The sequence below is a fragment of the Sceloporus undulatus genome, chromosome 1 (genome assembly GCF_019175285.1).
Source record: "Sceloporus undulatus isolate JIND9_A2432 ecotype Alabama chromosome 1, SceUnd_v1.1, whole genome shotgun sequence".
Taxonomy (NCBI): Eukaryota; Metazoa; Chordata; class Lepidosauria; order Squamata; family Phrynosomatidae; genus Sceloporus; species Sceloporus undulatus.
Window position 1 is genome coordinate 100,452,213 of NC_056522.1, and position 13,310 is coordinate 100,465,522.

Below are 13,310 nucleotides of genomic sequence, written 5' to 3' on the forward strand. Positions count from 1 at the left end.
ATAACAGATGATGTGTGGGACAGAAGCAAAATGGCAATGACTATAAAATAAAGGTCACTGCTTGAAAACATCAAAACATTGGCATTTACTGAGTCAAGGCTGAGTAGCACTAAAATGAATTTCAGCCCCAACAGTCCTATGGCCATTTAGCTCTACTCCTACTGTAAACATTAAGGCTGTACACAGGGACAAAATGCACATATTTCTTAATAAAACTTGGGATTACCAACCCCAGTCCCTCAGCTTTGTTAAATGAGGGATGCATCTTCACCAGAAGTCCTTACTACACTTCTTTTCCCTGTTGTTTGTCTTCAACACCCTAGTACTAATTTCCTTGACATGACATCAACCATAGTTCAGCACATGTTAAAGTACCTGTAGCTCTATAGGATACATGCTTCGCATGTGCATAGTCCAAAGTTCAGTCCTTGATTTTCTACTCAGTATCTCAGAGAGCTGCTGCCAGTCTAAGTGACAGTACAGGAGTAACTTGAGGTAGGGTACCTGTGGTTGTACATTAATGGTTATACAAAAATGAATCCCAGATTCAAAACTCCCTTCTCCTTTTCCAGTCCAAAGAGATTAACGCTACCCACTGCTATTTTAAATTACAGTAACAACAGTTTTGAATCTTAGCTAAACACAAAAGAGTGGCATTTTAATTACATATAGTCAAACAGAGCCGGCTTTATAATTACAGATAATTAAGTATAAATAATTTAACTATACGCACACGCACACACACACACACACACACACAACTATATAGTTAAAATTACCCATAGTGAATCTAGACTCAAACATCGCATCAAAATGTGATTACTGTACTATAAAATGGAAGTAAAAGCTTCCAAACTCCTTCTCACAGTCATACCGGGAAGAGGAGACAGAGCATATACAGATGAGGCTCAGTGCGGCTCTTAACATCAAAACTGGGTTTGATATTGTACCCAGGCTAGTCTACTGTTTAACCATTACAACTGCCTTTGATTCAAATTACCATCTTCTTTCAGCACTTTGGGTCAAAACTAATAACAAAACTAGCTGATGTCATGACAGATATCATATTCTAATGACCAAAAAGTTATCTCTAGCCCACTTCAAAAGCTATTTCTATACAAATGATCACCAAACTACTTTTCTCTCTCTCTCTCTCTCTCTCTCTCTTCAGGTTCCACCGGTTATTGATAACATTATGAATCTATAATGTCTTGGGCCTAAACCTGTATTTGTCTTTTTATGTCACTTTCTCTCAATGTGGTGCTCTCCATTCCCAGCCAGCATGTGCAGGAATCAATGCAACATGATGTAAAACATTCAGCTTATTATCTATTCAGGTAGCATGCTTATAGTGTGATGGAACAGAAGAAAGTACAATACAATGAAAGGAGAGCAAGACTGAGATCCTGTACTGCAAACGTGGACTGTAAAGTTCAGCCAGACATAGTTATGTCTTGTCCTGTGGTTTCACAAATTCAACCTGTTTGCTGGCTGGCTGCCCTCCCTGCATAAAAGTACAACACACAGGGGGAAACCCCAGCACTCACCCCTTTGAGAGACTAAACACTATAACCTCCAGAATGGTTTAAGGAATATACTGTAAACATATAGTTAAAAATCTACTGTTTATGAAGGATACATAAATTTGTGACTACAAAATAATCAAAACAACTAATAAACACTTCAAAAATGACAAGGTTCACCATATTGTGAACTGCATATTCTTTTTCATGACACCAATTCCTGGTCATTTTTAATTATTAAATATTTTTATTAACGTTTCTAACACATGCATATAAATGCAGAAGAAGATCAAAGTACTGTACATAAACCCGACAAACAAACCTACAAACATCTGCAAACACACATATTTACAACACACACACCCCTCTTTGTCTCCCTCTTTAAAACAAAGATTTCCCTCAGAATGTCTGTTCCTTTTGCATCCCTAAATACCCCTCGCATTTTTCTTTTGGTATGAGCTATATGCCAGTACTCTAATTCATAAAATATAAACTATGCATCAATATAACCTAAACTATACATCATTATTAAACTTCATTACCCCTCATTTCTCCTATCATTAAACTTCACTACCTATCATTTACATGTGGAGTAATACCTGGTTGTTTATAAAGTGTTTATAAGTTGTTTTGATTATTGTGTCATCACACATTTACGTATACTTCATAAACACCAGATTTAAAACTATATATTTACAGCCAATGTGGTATACTGGTTTGCATGCTGGACTCTGGGGACCTGAGTTCAAATCCCTGGTCTGCCATAGAAACGCCCGGGTGACCTTGGGCAAGTCACACTATCTCAGCTTTAGAGGATGGCAATGGCAAACCCCCTCTGAAGAAATGTGTCCAGGAAAACCCCATGACAGGTTGACCGTAGGATCGCCATAAGTCAGAAAGGACTTGAAGGCACACAACAACATTACAGTATATTCCTTAATCCATTTGGGAGATTATAGTGTTTGGTCTGCCCTCTGTCCATAACCATTCAGTGGCCAGGGAGGGGAAATAGATTTCATACAGCCAGGTGGCCAACCAGCTCAGTTCTTGCAGCTGTCTGAAGATTATGTCATTCTCCTGGATATCAAGGGGACCCCTGAGTCTGAGTCAAAGAGGATGCCTTTTTGGTGGAGGGCAGGAGGACTACAGGAATGAAAATGGATGACTACTTAACTGTGCTTTATTCTCTCCCCCATCTTCTCCTGACCACCAAATGGCCATGGACATCCAGTCAAAAAACAGGTAAGTGGCTTGGGGAGGGAATTGTACTAGATGGAAGTATAGAATCCCTTGCCAAAAACGTTAAACACAGAGACCTGCAAATGTCCCTAAAAGGATGCTGGCCCATACTGGAAGCTATGTTTGGCCAACAAATAACAGCCATGTTGCTCAGTGCATGCTTTACCAAACTGTCACTCTGAACACATTTTTATTTTAAAAGTTTTGCTTTTGTTTTATTTTGTTTTTTGTTCTCTTCAAAATAGGATGCAGCAGGGCTGGGGAGTAGAAGTAAGGGCTAAAGGAGTAAGAAGTTTTTACAGGAGTAGGAGTGGCAATAAGGCAATATTCCTATTGTTATATTGTACATGCAAACACCAAATATTGTACTGGGGAAAGGAACCGGAGCTTTTCCCCAGAGCTGGGGAGTAGGAGTAAGGAGTAAGAGGTTTTTACAGAAGTAGTAGGAGTAGGAGTAACCTTAAGAAAAAATACCTTACACTAGAGTAGGTCAAGGAGTAACCCCAAAATCACCACTATTCCCCAGCCCTGGGATGCAGATATATATAATAATAATAATAAGTTTTATTTGTATTTCTCGCTTCTCCCGGTGGATCGAAGCGGGATTACAACAGAGTATAAAACAACAAGACAATATACAATTACAGTTAAAAATACAATTTGCCATAATATCAACAGTAATTAATAAAAACAATTTATAAAAAATAACATCTACAAAACATGCAATATACCAGTCCTAATTAGGGTCTTGATTTAATTTCTGTAGAGGGGTAGACTTTAAAAAGAGTTGGGAGGATATGCTAATTGGAAGAGATAAATTTTTAATGCCTTCTTGAAGGTTTCCAATTTAGGGATGCAGCATATCTTTTCTGGGAAGTTATTCCAATGTGTGGGGGCCATGGCTGAGAATGTTCTATGATGGGTAGATGTTAATCTTACCCTGGGATGCTCAAGTAGATACTTGCCTGTCGTTCTGAGAGTGCGGGGTGGATTATGTAGGGAGAGGCGTTCCCTCAAGTAACTCGGGCCCAAGCCATGTGGGGCTTTAAAGGTAATAACCAACACTTTGTATTGGGCCCGGAAGCTAATTGGCAGCCAGTGAAGAGATTTTAGTACCGGTGTTATATGGTCTTGCCTTGAGGATCCGGCGACCAATCTGGCTGCAGCATTTTGAACTAGCTGAAGCTTCCGAACTTGGTACAAAGGTAGCCCCATGTAGAGCGCATTACAGAAATCTAAATGAGAGCTTACCAGCGTGTGTATTACTGTTTCAAGGTCCTTGTAAGATGCTTTGAATCCCATTTGGGGAAAAGGCAGAATAAAAATGCAATAAATAAATAAATAAATCATACATTGTTATAATTGACTTTGGGATGAGAGATTCTGGCGGGGTACATACCGGTCTGCCGCCACCGCCGGTAGGTCCGCGGGGGAGCCGGAGCCTTCAGATGGCGCGGCTCCCGCGCGGACCGAAAAAGAAGCTCCATTTCGGAGCTTCTTTTTGCGGCGCCTCCATGATGTCGCGAGGCGCCGCTGGTGCGTCCAGTACGTAAAGATGGCGGCGCCCATGTGGAAGGGGCGCCGCCATCTTGTACAGACACAGTCCATACTAGACTCAGGGGCGTCTATAAGAGACGCCCCTTTTTTAAAATGGGACGTCCAGAGGACGTCCCAACTGCCGGTTTGTAACCGGCCTCTGAGAGCTGAAAAGTTACTTTTCCCAACTCAGACTAATTCACCATAAAATCATACCTGAAACAATAGCTGGGATGCAAGGAACAGTGTAAACTCAAACAAGGCAGAGCCACTCCATCCCTGAAACAAACAGCTGGCATTTTTGCTATAACTAAGTTCCAGGCAATGAGATAAATTTTCTTATGAAACCCTGCAGTGTAACTGTTTTCTGGCTAAAGGTCTCTGTGCCTTGATTAATGTAGCATTTGCTAGAGGAGTGTTGTGTGCTCCACCATTGGCCAACAAACTGTAGAAATGACAAAGCAAGTGCTAGAGTGCTACCAACCTGCAACATGGCAACTCTCCAAGAATACTGTATATTATGCATGGCCTTATATGTCTCCAGTCACCATTGCAAATCTAACACCCTGGGACTAGCATCGCTGAGCCTCTGAAAATGCATGCCAAGCTGTTCAATATTGCTTCTTCTCACAGTTCCAGACTGCAGCTTAGTTATGAAGAAGCATGTCCCAGATGGATCCTGTACATTACCTTAGTTACATTCATCTCTCTGATGTTTATTTTAAGACCTTTCCTCTTCTTTAGCTTAAGTGATGCACTGGTATTTGGTCATGCCAGTGACCCTCTCCCCACCTATTAATATACTCTTATTCCCATTTCACAGATTAAGCATAAAAATTTATAAACAAGAAAATGGTCACCTACTGTGTGAATGAATAAATCCTTGTGAAAAGTGTTTAATTCTGTGGCATACAGGTGATTTTTCTCAGTTGAGGACCCTACTCCATGCCATTCTGCAAGTGGAAATTATTAAGTGCTACCTCACCCAGAAACTGGAATTGATTTATTTGATCTGTTGTTGGTGGTGATGGTGTATGTCTTCAAGTTGCTACCAATTTATGGTAACCTTAAAGTGAGACTATCACGGGGTTTTCTTGGCAACCCACTGTGGAATGGCTTTGCCCACCCTTTCCTTCAAGTAAAGTATGCTTCTTCAAGTCAGTTGTTCAATTTCAGTAGAGTTTTCTTGGGCAATTAATATCCAGAGGTAGTTTGCCACTGCCCTCCTCTGACTATAGCTTAGCAGCACTTTTTTTAGCAGTCTCCTTTCCAAGTATTAACCAGGCCTGACCCTACTTAGCTTCTAGGATCAGACAAGGCTTTGACAGAGCTGTATAATGCTAAAAGCTGGACTTTGGCCCTGGCTGCCAGCCTAGAAACAACCGCAAGTGCTTTATTGCTTCATTGTGTGAGAGCAAGAATTTTAGAAGGGGTGGGTGATGGAGGAAGGGGGGAGAGAATCCCCCCTTCTCCTCTTTTAGTCTAGCAATATGAAGGGGACAATGCTTTAATCTTATGGTGCATATCTCCTGATACCAATCTGAAGAAGATTTTAAATCCCTTTTTGGCCACATGGCATATGATCTATAGATGCCCTAACTTTATCCCCAACCTCTTGAATATCTAAGTGAAGCTTAGGTGCAGTAACCCTTGAATTTAGACTGAGACATCACATAATGTTAGTTTCACCAAATCATAGAAATGGAAGAGACTGCAAGGGCCATCTAGTTCAACCTCCTGCCAGGCTGATGCTGCACTTTTCTATTTTTGCCATTTTATTCTGGAAAAAATGAGACACAAAAAAGAGATACACAAACTAGGGATCTTCAATACTGTATTTTATTGTTTGTTCTAAAAGAGAATATTCCATAACATATATTTTTCACTTTTTCTGGAAAAAAGGGCTTCAGGAAAAAAATGTGGCTCCCCCCTCCCCCCTCCTAAATTTTTGGGGTTTTCTAACAGTCCTTCACAACTCTAGTCCTGGTGTCTATCAGCCACTCAGGATATTAGAACATTGTGTGTGTGTGTGTGTGTGTGTGTTGTAAAATATGCAACTTTAATTTAAGGTTAAGGCAACAAACACTAACTGGGGCTAAAGATCATATTGTAACTAGACCTGAAGCATGCTCATATAATCACATATTCAAATCTTTATGAAAATTTTCTACCCTTAAGCCTCATAGGAAGAAGTACACTTTAAAATTGCCTGGGGAAACCTTCTCTTTCACTTACGTGTCTTCTCAAATCTGTGTACTTTGGCGTTGCAGTCTACAATGACTGGATGAAGAACAGTGGTTCTCAATTTTTTGTCCTTCAGATATTTTGGACTTTAAATCCCAGAAGCCCAGGCAGCATGGGCAATGGTCAAGGAATGTGGGAGCTTAAGTCCAAAAGATCTGGCAGGCCAAAGATTGAGAACCACTGATGTAGATGTTTGATCTGAAAGTATTGATTTAAAACTATATAAAGCATTAAACAAATGTAGACTAAATGACTAACATCATTTTAAGCAATCAGAATTAAATACTTGGTAAATATATAGTTTGAATACAAAATTCAGTTATGTCTTAAAGATGATATAACAGAAACACAGTAACTGCAGCACACAAATATTGCTTATAAAAAGTATATATAATTGTGTATTTACTCAAAAAGGTAAAAAGCTGTTAAAATGAAACCAAACACACACAAAAAACCCTTCCTTTGTTCTCCCTAGAAAACTACCATGACAGTCATGTCAAATAACTAACTATGGGCCCAAACACAGACCAAAATAAAGTTGCTTCAGGTCACTTTGGAGGTATGCTGTTTAAATGATGCATGCATTCTAAGAGGCTGGAAGCCAAAGCCATGCTCATCCTAAGAACTGGAGCGCAGCTTTGGTGAAGCTTCTGGCCTTTTAAGATGTGTGTGTCATTTAAACAGCATACCTCCAAAATTACCCAAAGCAGCTTTATTTTGGCCTGTCTGTTCAAGCCCTATAATGCAGGATATCAAACAGCTCAGGGAAAGTGTTGCACAGAACCTAGTTATGCTTTACAGCCCAGAATCGGCTGCATGGTACTGAGCTCTGCTTTACAGTCTTAGAAGCAACTGCACTAGGATAACTCCTGAATAAAAATGCACAAATTGAATTGTATGCTTGGTGGGAAATTTTTCAAATTGCTAAGAATTACATGTGGCTTTACCTCATTTTGCTTGTGTCCCACCCCATGTCCTCAGCCTCACTCACTAGTAGTAAGCAACCTGGCATCCTTACCAATTTAATTCAGCCTCCACGCCAACAATGTTTTCCCACCTCCGGTTTGAAAAAATGTCTCCAAAAATGTTATAGATAAAGTTGGGATACTTCCAAACTAAACTTTTATTATGAATTTTTTTCCTAGCTCAAATACAGAATTTTATGGATGGTCTAAATAAGAGGTTCCCAATCTTTTTGACCTGCAGAGCCCTTATTTCTATGGCAGAGCGCCTAAGAGGCCTACCCTATGTCTTACAAATTAATGGTGTTTAGGAGTATACAGTGGATCCTTGTTATACGCTGGGGTTTGGTTCCGTGTATAACAAAATCCGTGTATGCTCAAGTCCCATTAAGTATAATGACATAGCAAAATGGTGTCCCTAATAAAAAATGGAACATCAAGGTAAATTTATACCTTTTTGGAACATTTTCAAACTGTGTATGCTTGAATCCGTGTATAAAAAATCCGTGTATAAGAAGGGCCGACTGTATATAAGAATATATTCTTATTCTTTAATTTCATCCAATTTTTATTTCTTTCACAGCACCTGGAAAATGCATACGGAGCTTTAAGGGCTCCTTAGAGCACAGGTTGGGAACCCCTGACCTAGAGACTACTGTTTATTAATAACCTGTGTTTTCTCACCATCTTTTCTGTTTTCCCCTTTTCTAAAAATAAATCCTATTATGGAAGGAAAGTCAGAATAGATGTATAATACTTTTTGATAGCTAGTGCTAGGAGCTCTTCATTTGGAAGTGCCTTTACTGTAACCTTCAAGAACTGGTTGGTTTAGACCTGGAGGGGTAGTCACTCAATGGAGAACTAGAAAGGAAAACACAGCTTGTTTTGTTGGGAAGCTGACCAGTAATCATTGGATTTTATAATCTCTCGCTAGAAACCAAAATGACTAAACTGAAGCTATTGTACATTGAGCATGTCATAAGATGACATGGCTCATGGAAAAACACAAATAATGCTGCATAAAGAATAAGGCAGTAGGAAAAGAGGAGGACCATATTCCAGTTGGATATATTCAAGCAAAGAAGCCTTGGCCCAGTGTTTACAAGATCTGAGCAAGTCTATCGATAACCACAGCTCAGGGAGGCCTTTCATTCATTGTGTCACTGTAAGTTAAATATGACTTTATGGCAAATAGCAACAAAGATAAAATTAGAAAAAATATTATACATGTGATTGAGAATCATGGGTGAAAATTCAGTTTTGTATCTCTGGCATCTGTTTTGTTTGAATTTTATTACACTGCTATGACCTTTAAACTCCAATTTATAAGTTGCCATTTGTTGTTGTTATTCCATCACTTTGGAACTAAAAGTTGTGTATAGAGAAGTAAAATATTCAACATTTTGGAAAAACAGAGGAACATTAAGCCTGGCTTATTAAAAAATCCTGCAAGAGAAAAATTAAAACATAGAAAAGTAACACATTGAAACATATGCTATGGAATCCTGGGAATTGTAGCTTATTGTGGCCCCAGAGCTCTTTCTAACAGAGAAGGCAGCTAAATGTCCCACAAAACTACAGTGCCCAAACAGACAGGCCAAAATAAAGCTGCTTTGGGTCACATTGGAGGTTTGCTGTTTAAATGACACATGCATCTTAAGAGGCCAGAAGCTGCACCAAAGCCGCAGTCCAGTCCTTAGGACTGGAGCATGGCTTTGGTGTGGTTTCCGGTCTCTTAGGATTAAACAGTATACCTCCAAAATGACCCAAAGCAGCTTTATTTTGGCCTGTTTGTTTGGGCCCTACAGTCCCCAGAATTGCCTAGCCTTGAACCAGGGCAGTTAAAGCGGTCTCAAGGTGGATTATGGCTGCAGTGTGTTTCTGTTTCGGAACCAGGGTCACCGCCATGAGTGGAGACTGGCTCGAAAGCAGTTAATGCACATGCAAAACACACAACCGTCCTGGGATTGAACTCTCCAGGCGGCGGCAGAGGAGGAGACCACACCCACATCCTGAATCTGCACCCAGGAGCAGCACAAAAAACAAGGCAGCCACAACAGCAACAGTCCCCCACAGGCCCTCCCCTTGCCAGGCCTCAGGGCTTAACTGACAGGCAGCGCACTGCCAGAAATCAATAGAATAATAATGATGATGGTACATTTCTATACAGCATATCAGTCAAGTAGCAAGCCCTAAGCCAGTGGTTCTCAACCTTCCTAATGCCACAACCCTTTAATACAGTTCCTCATGTTGTGGTGACCCTCAACCATAAAATTATTTTCATTACTACTTCATAACTATAATTAAAAATATGTGTTTTCCAATGGTCTTAGGCAACCCCTGTGAAAGAGTCAATCCACCCACAGATTGAGAACCACTGCCCTAAGCGGCTTACAATGGATAAGCCAATTGCCCCCATCATCATCATCATCATCATCTCAAGGATTTATATCCCGCATTTCTCCCACAATGGGGTCCATAATAATAACAACCACAACAACAGCAATATAGCAAAATAAATAAGAAGAACAAAAGTTGTTGTTGTTGTGAGCCTTTGAGTCGTTTCCAACTTATGGCAACCCTCAGGGGAACCTATGAAGGGGTTTATTTGGCATGTTTCATCCGAGGGGGGGGGGTCCCCTGAGGCTGAGAGAGTGTGACTCGCCCAAAGTCATATTCAGTAGGTTTCCATGGCCAAGCCAGGATTCGAACCCTGGACTCCAGAGCCTTAGTCTGATGCTCAGACCACTGCACCAATAGCAAAGTAAAACAATAATAATAATATAGCATAATAGTGATACTAATAATAATAGTAGCAAAATCATAATAGCATAACAGTGTTATTCATAATGAAATAGCAAAATCATACCGTAATAGAAATAATATTGACATAATAATAGTATAATAGTAACAGCATAATATAGTAATAATAATAGTAGCAAAATCACAATAGCACAACAGTGACAGTAATAATAACAGTAATAATGAAATAATAGCAAAATAAAACCATAACAGCAATAATATTGATAGAATAGTAGTATAATAGCAATAGAATACCAGTGATAGTAATCATCATCATCATCATAGCAAAATACTAACAGCATAACAGTGATAGCAATAACAGCAAAATAACAACAATAGTGATAAAGCAATGATAGCAAAACAATAACAGTAATAATTGTAGCACAATAGTAATAATAATAGCACATTAATAACAGCATAATAGAAATAGGAATAACCATGATAGCTTAATAGGGTGATCGTAATAGCAGTAGTAGTAGTAGTAATAATAATAATAATAATAATAATACTGAGGCTAATCAGGGGGGAGACCCACCTCTCTGGAAGGGGAGGCTTCTCTCTTCATCCCTCCAGGAAGCAAGGGCCTTTCTCAGGCTTCATGGTCCCCAAGAGAAGGAAGGAAGAAGGTCGGTCCCCTCTGCAGGGAAGGGAGGGAAGGGAAGGAGGGGAAAGCGGTGCCCAGATTCTGCAGGCTCCTCTGCTGCAGCTGAGGCCCCCACCCAGCCTCCCTGCCTCCCTCCCTCCTTCCTTCCTTCCTTTCCTCCAGGGCTGGCCAGGCTGGAGCTAGAGCGGCAGCATGGACTGAGCCCCAAGGGGTCCCTCTTCCTCTCCAGCTTCTCCTCCCCCCAAATCCCCCCAGAGGCCTCCTCCTCCTCCTCCTCCCTTGGCCTGCTCCGCCCACGCAGCAGAGCTCTCACCACCACAAAGGAGGAGGAGGAGGAGGAGGAGGCACCACAAAATGGAAGGCAAGCCATGGCCACTGGTGGAAGAAGAGCCAAGACACTCTCCTAGGAATGGAAACCCAGGCTTCTCAGTCAGGCTCCAAATGGAGGACATTTGTGGAATTCCTCCTGGACACAAAGAGGCTGGAATGGAGGACATGCCCTGGAAAAGGAGGACATGCCTGGTGGCTTTGAATGCAGCAAGAGAATTGTGGGATACGACCCCCCCCCCAATAAAAGCTCAAAACACTCCTAGGAATGTAAATCTGTGCTTCTGAATCAGGCTCCAGATGGAGGACGTTTTGGAATTCCTCCTGGGCACAAAGAGGAATGGAGGACATGCCCTGGGAAAGGGAGGACATGCCTGATGGCTTTGAATGCAGCAAGAGAAATGTGGGCTATGACCCCCCAATAAAAGCTCAGTACACTCCTAGAGATTAAATCCATGCTTCTGAGTCAGGTTCAAAATGGAGGACATTTGTGGAATTCTTCCCAAGCATAAGGAGGCTGGAGTGGAGGACATGCCTTGGAAAAGGAAGACATGTCTGGGCACCCTGAATGTGGGACCTGCAATGTGAGACATGACGCAATAAAAGCTTAATACACTCCTAGAGATTAAACACATGCTTCAGAGTCAGGTTTTAAGTGGAGGACATTTGTGGCATTCCTCCTGGGCACAAAGAGGCTGGAATGGGGGACATGTCCTGGAAAAAGAGGACATGTCTGGTGGCTTTGAATGTAGCAAGAGAAATGTTAGATATGACCCCCAACAAAAGCTCAAACACTCCTAGAGATGAAATCTATGCTTCTGAGTCAGGTTCAAAATGGAGGACATTTGTGGAATTCTTCCTGGGCACAAAGGGGCAGGAATGGAGGACATGCCCTGGAAAAGGAGGACCTCTGGTCACCCAGAGTTGGATGAAGCCTAGGAAAACTCATGCCACCAGTTTATTTCTTTAAGTTAGTCTCAAAGGGGCAACAAGATTCCTTGGCATACTGGTTTTCCAGACTAACATGGCTATACAGGGGGGTATCATAAAGTTATAATTATCACCCGGAAATTATTATGGTATAGTGATGAAATTTTGTCAGTGTCATTATTGGCCCCTAAATGCATGATATTGAGAAAATCATCTTACTGTGTCCTTTATTTTTATGACAGGTTGTGCCAGAATTCGCTAAAGTGTAAAATCCTCATAAGGTGCAGTTTGCAGACTTCTATAATAGCGGTATTTGGAGGGTCAAGAAACGCTGGGGAAAATATGTAAATCTGGATGGTGAGTATGTAGAGATAAGTTAACAACTTATCCCAAAACAAACTTTCTGTCAAATTTTTTAAAAGGCAATACTTAAAACTTTACAATACCCGCTCATGTCTTTGAATTCTTTCCCACAGTTAGTACCACACTATAATCTTATAGTGCTATTATTCTCAGGATAACCAGATGTCCTCACTGCAAAGGAAGACAAGGCACCGCAAAATGGAGGACCTTCAACAAAAATAGAGGACATGACCCAATTAAAAGCTCGAAACACTCATAGAAATGTAAATTCCTGCTTCTTAGTCAAGTCCCAAATTAAAGACATTTTGGAATTCCTCCTGGATAGAAGGAGGCTGAAATGGAGGACATGCCCTGGAAAAGGAGGCTATCTGGTCTCCCTGAGCAGGGCAGGGGGTGAGGAAGAGGGCCAAGGTGACCGCATTTATTCCTATCTCTCCCACTGAGGAGGGAAGGGAGACATTTTTCCTTTGCTTGTCACCGGCAGGATCGCTTCCCCTCTCTACAGCCACTCATCAACAATCTGAGATATGCTGATGACACAATGGAGTTTATCAGACAAGGGGAATTGGAAGTATAATCCGATGGCAATCTGAACGCAATTATGGGGTTTAACGTTATTGTGTGATAACCCACTACGCACAAATTCGGGCAATGGGAAGTCAGTCTGAACGCAATCATGGGGTTTCACATTATTGCATGATAGACTGCCACAAACAAATTCGGGCAATGGCATGCTATTTTCGGGCAATGGGGAGCCAGTTCAAATGCAGTGCGTATTCA

At 41.1% G+C, this 13,310-nt stretch overlaps 1 protein-coding gene across 4 annotated transcripts in view; it reads right to left on the reverse strand.

The window, feature by feature from the left end:
* NCOA7 (nuclear receptor coactivator 7) overlaps positions 1-11,170 on the reverse strand; it is a 104,459-nt gene extending 93,289 nt beyond the window's left edge. For 2 of the 4 annotated variants that reach the window (XM_042448125.1, XM_042448116.1), the window contains exon 1: positions 10,842-11,170. The gene's annotated coding sequence lies outside the window, so the exon portion shown is untranslated. The remainder of the gene's footprint in view (positions 1-10,841) is intronic. The other 2 variants (XM_042448140.1, XM_042448134.1) reach the window with 2 other exon arrangements.
* Between the last annotated feature and the right edge of the window lie 2,140 nt (positions 11,171-13,310).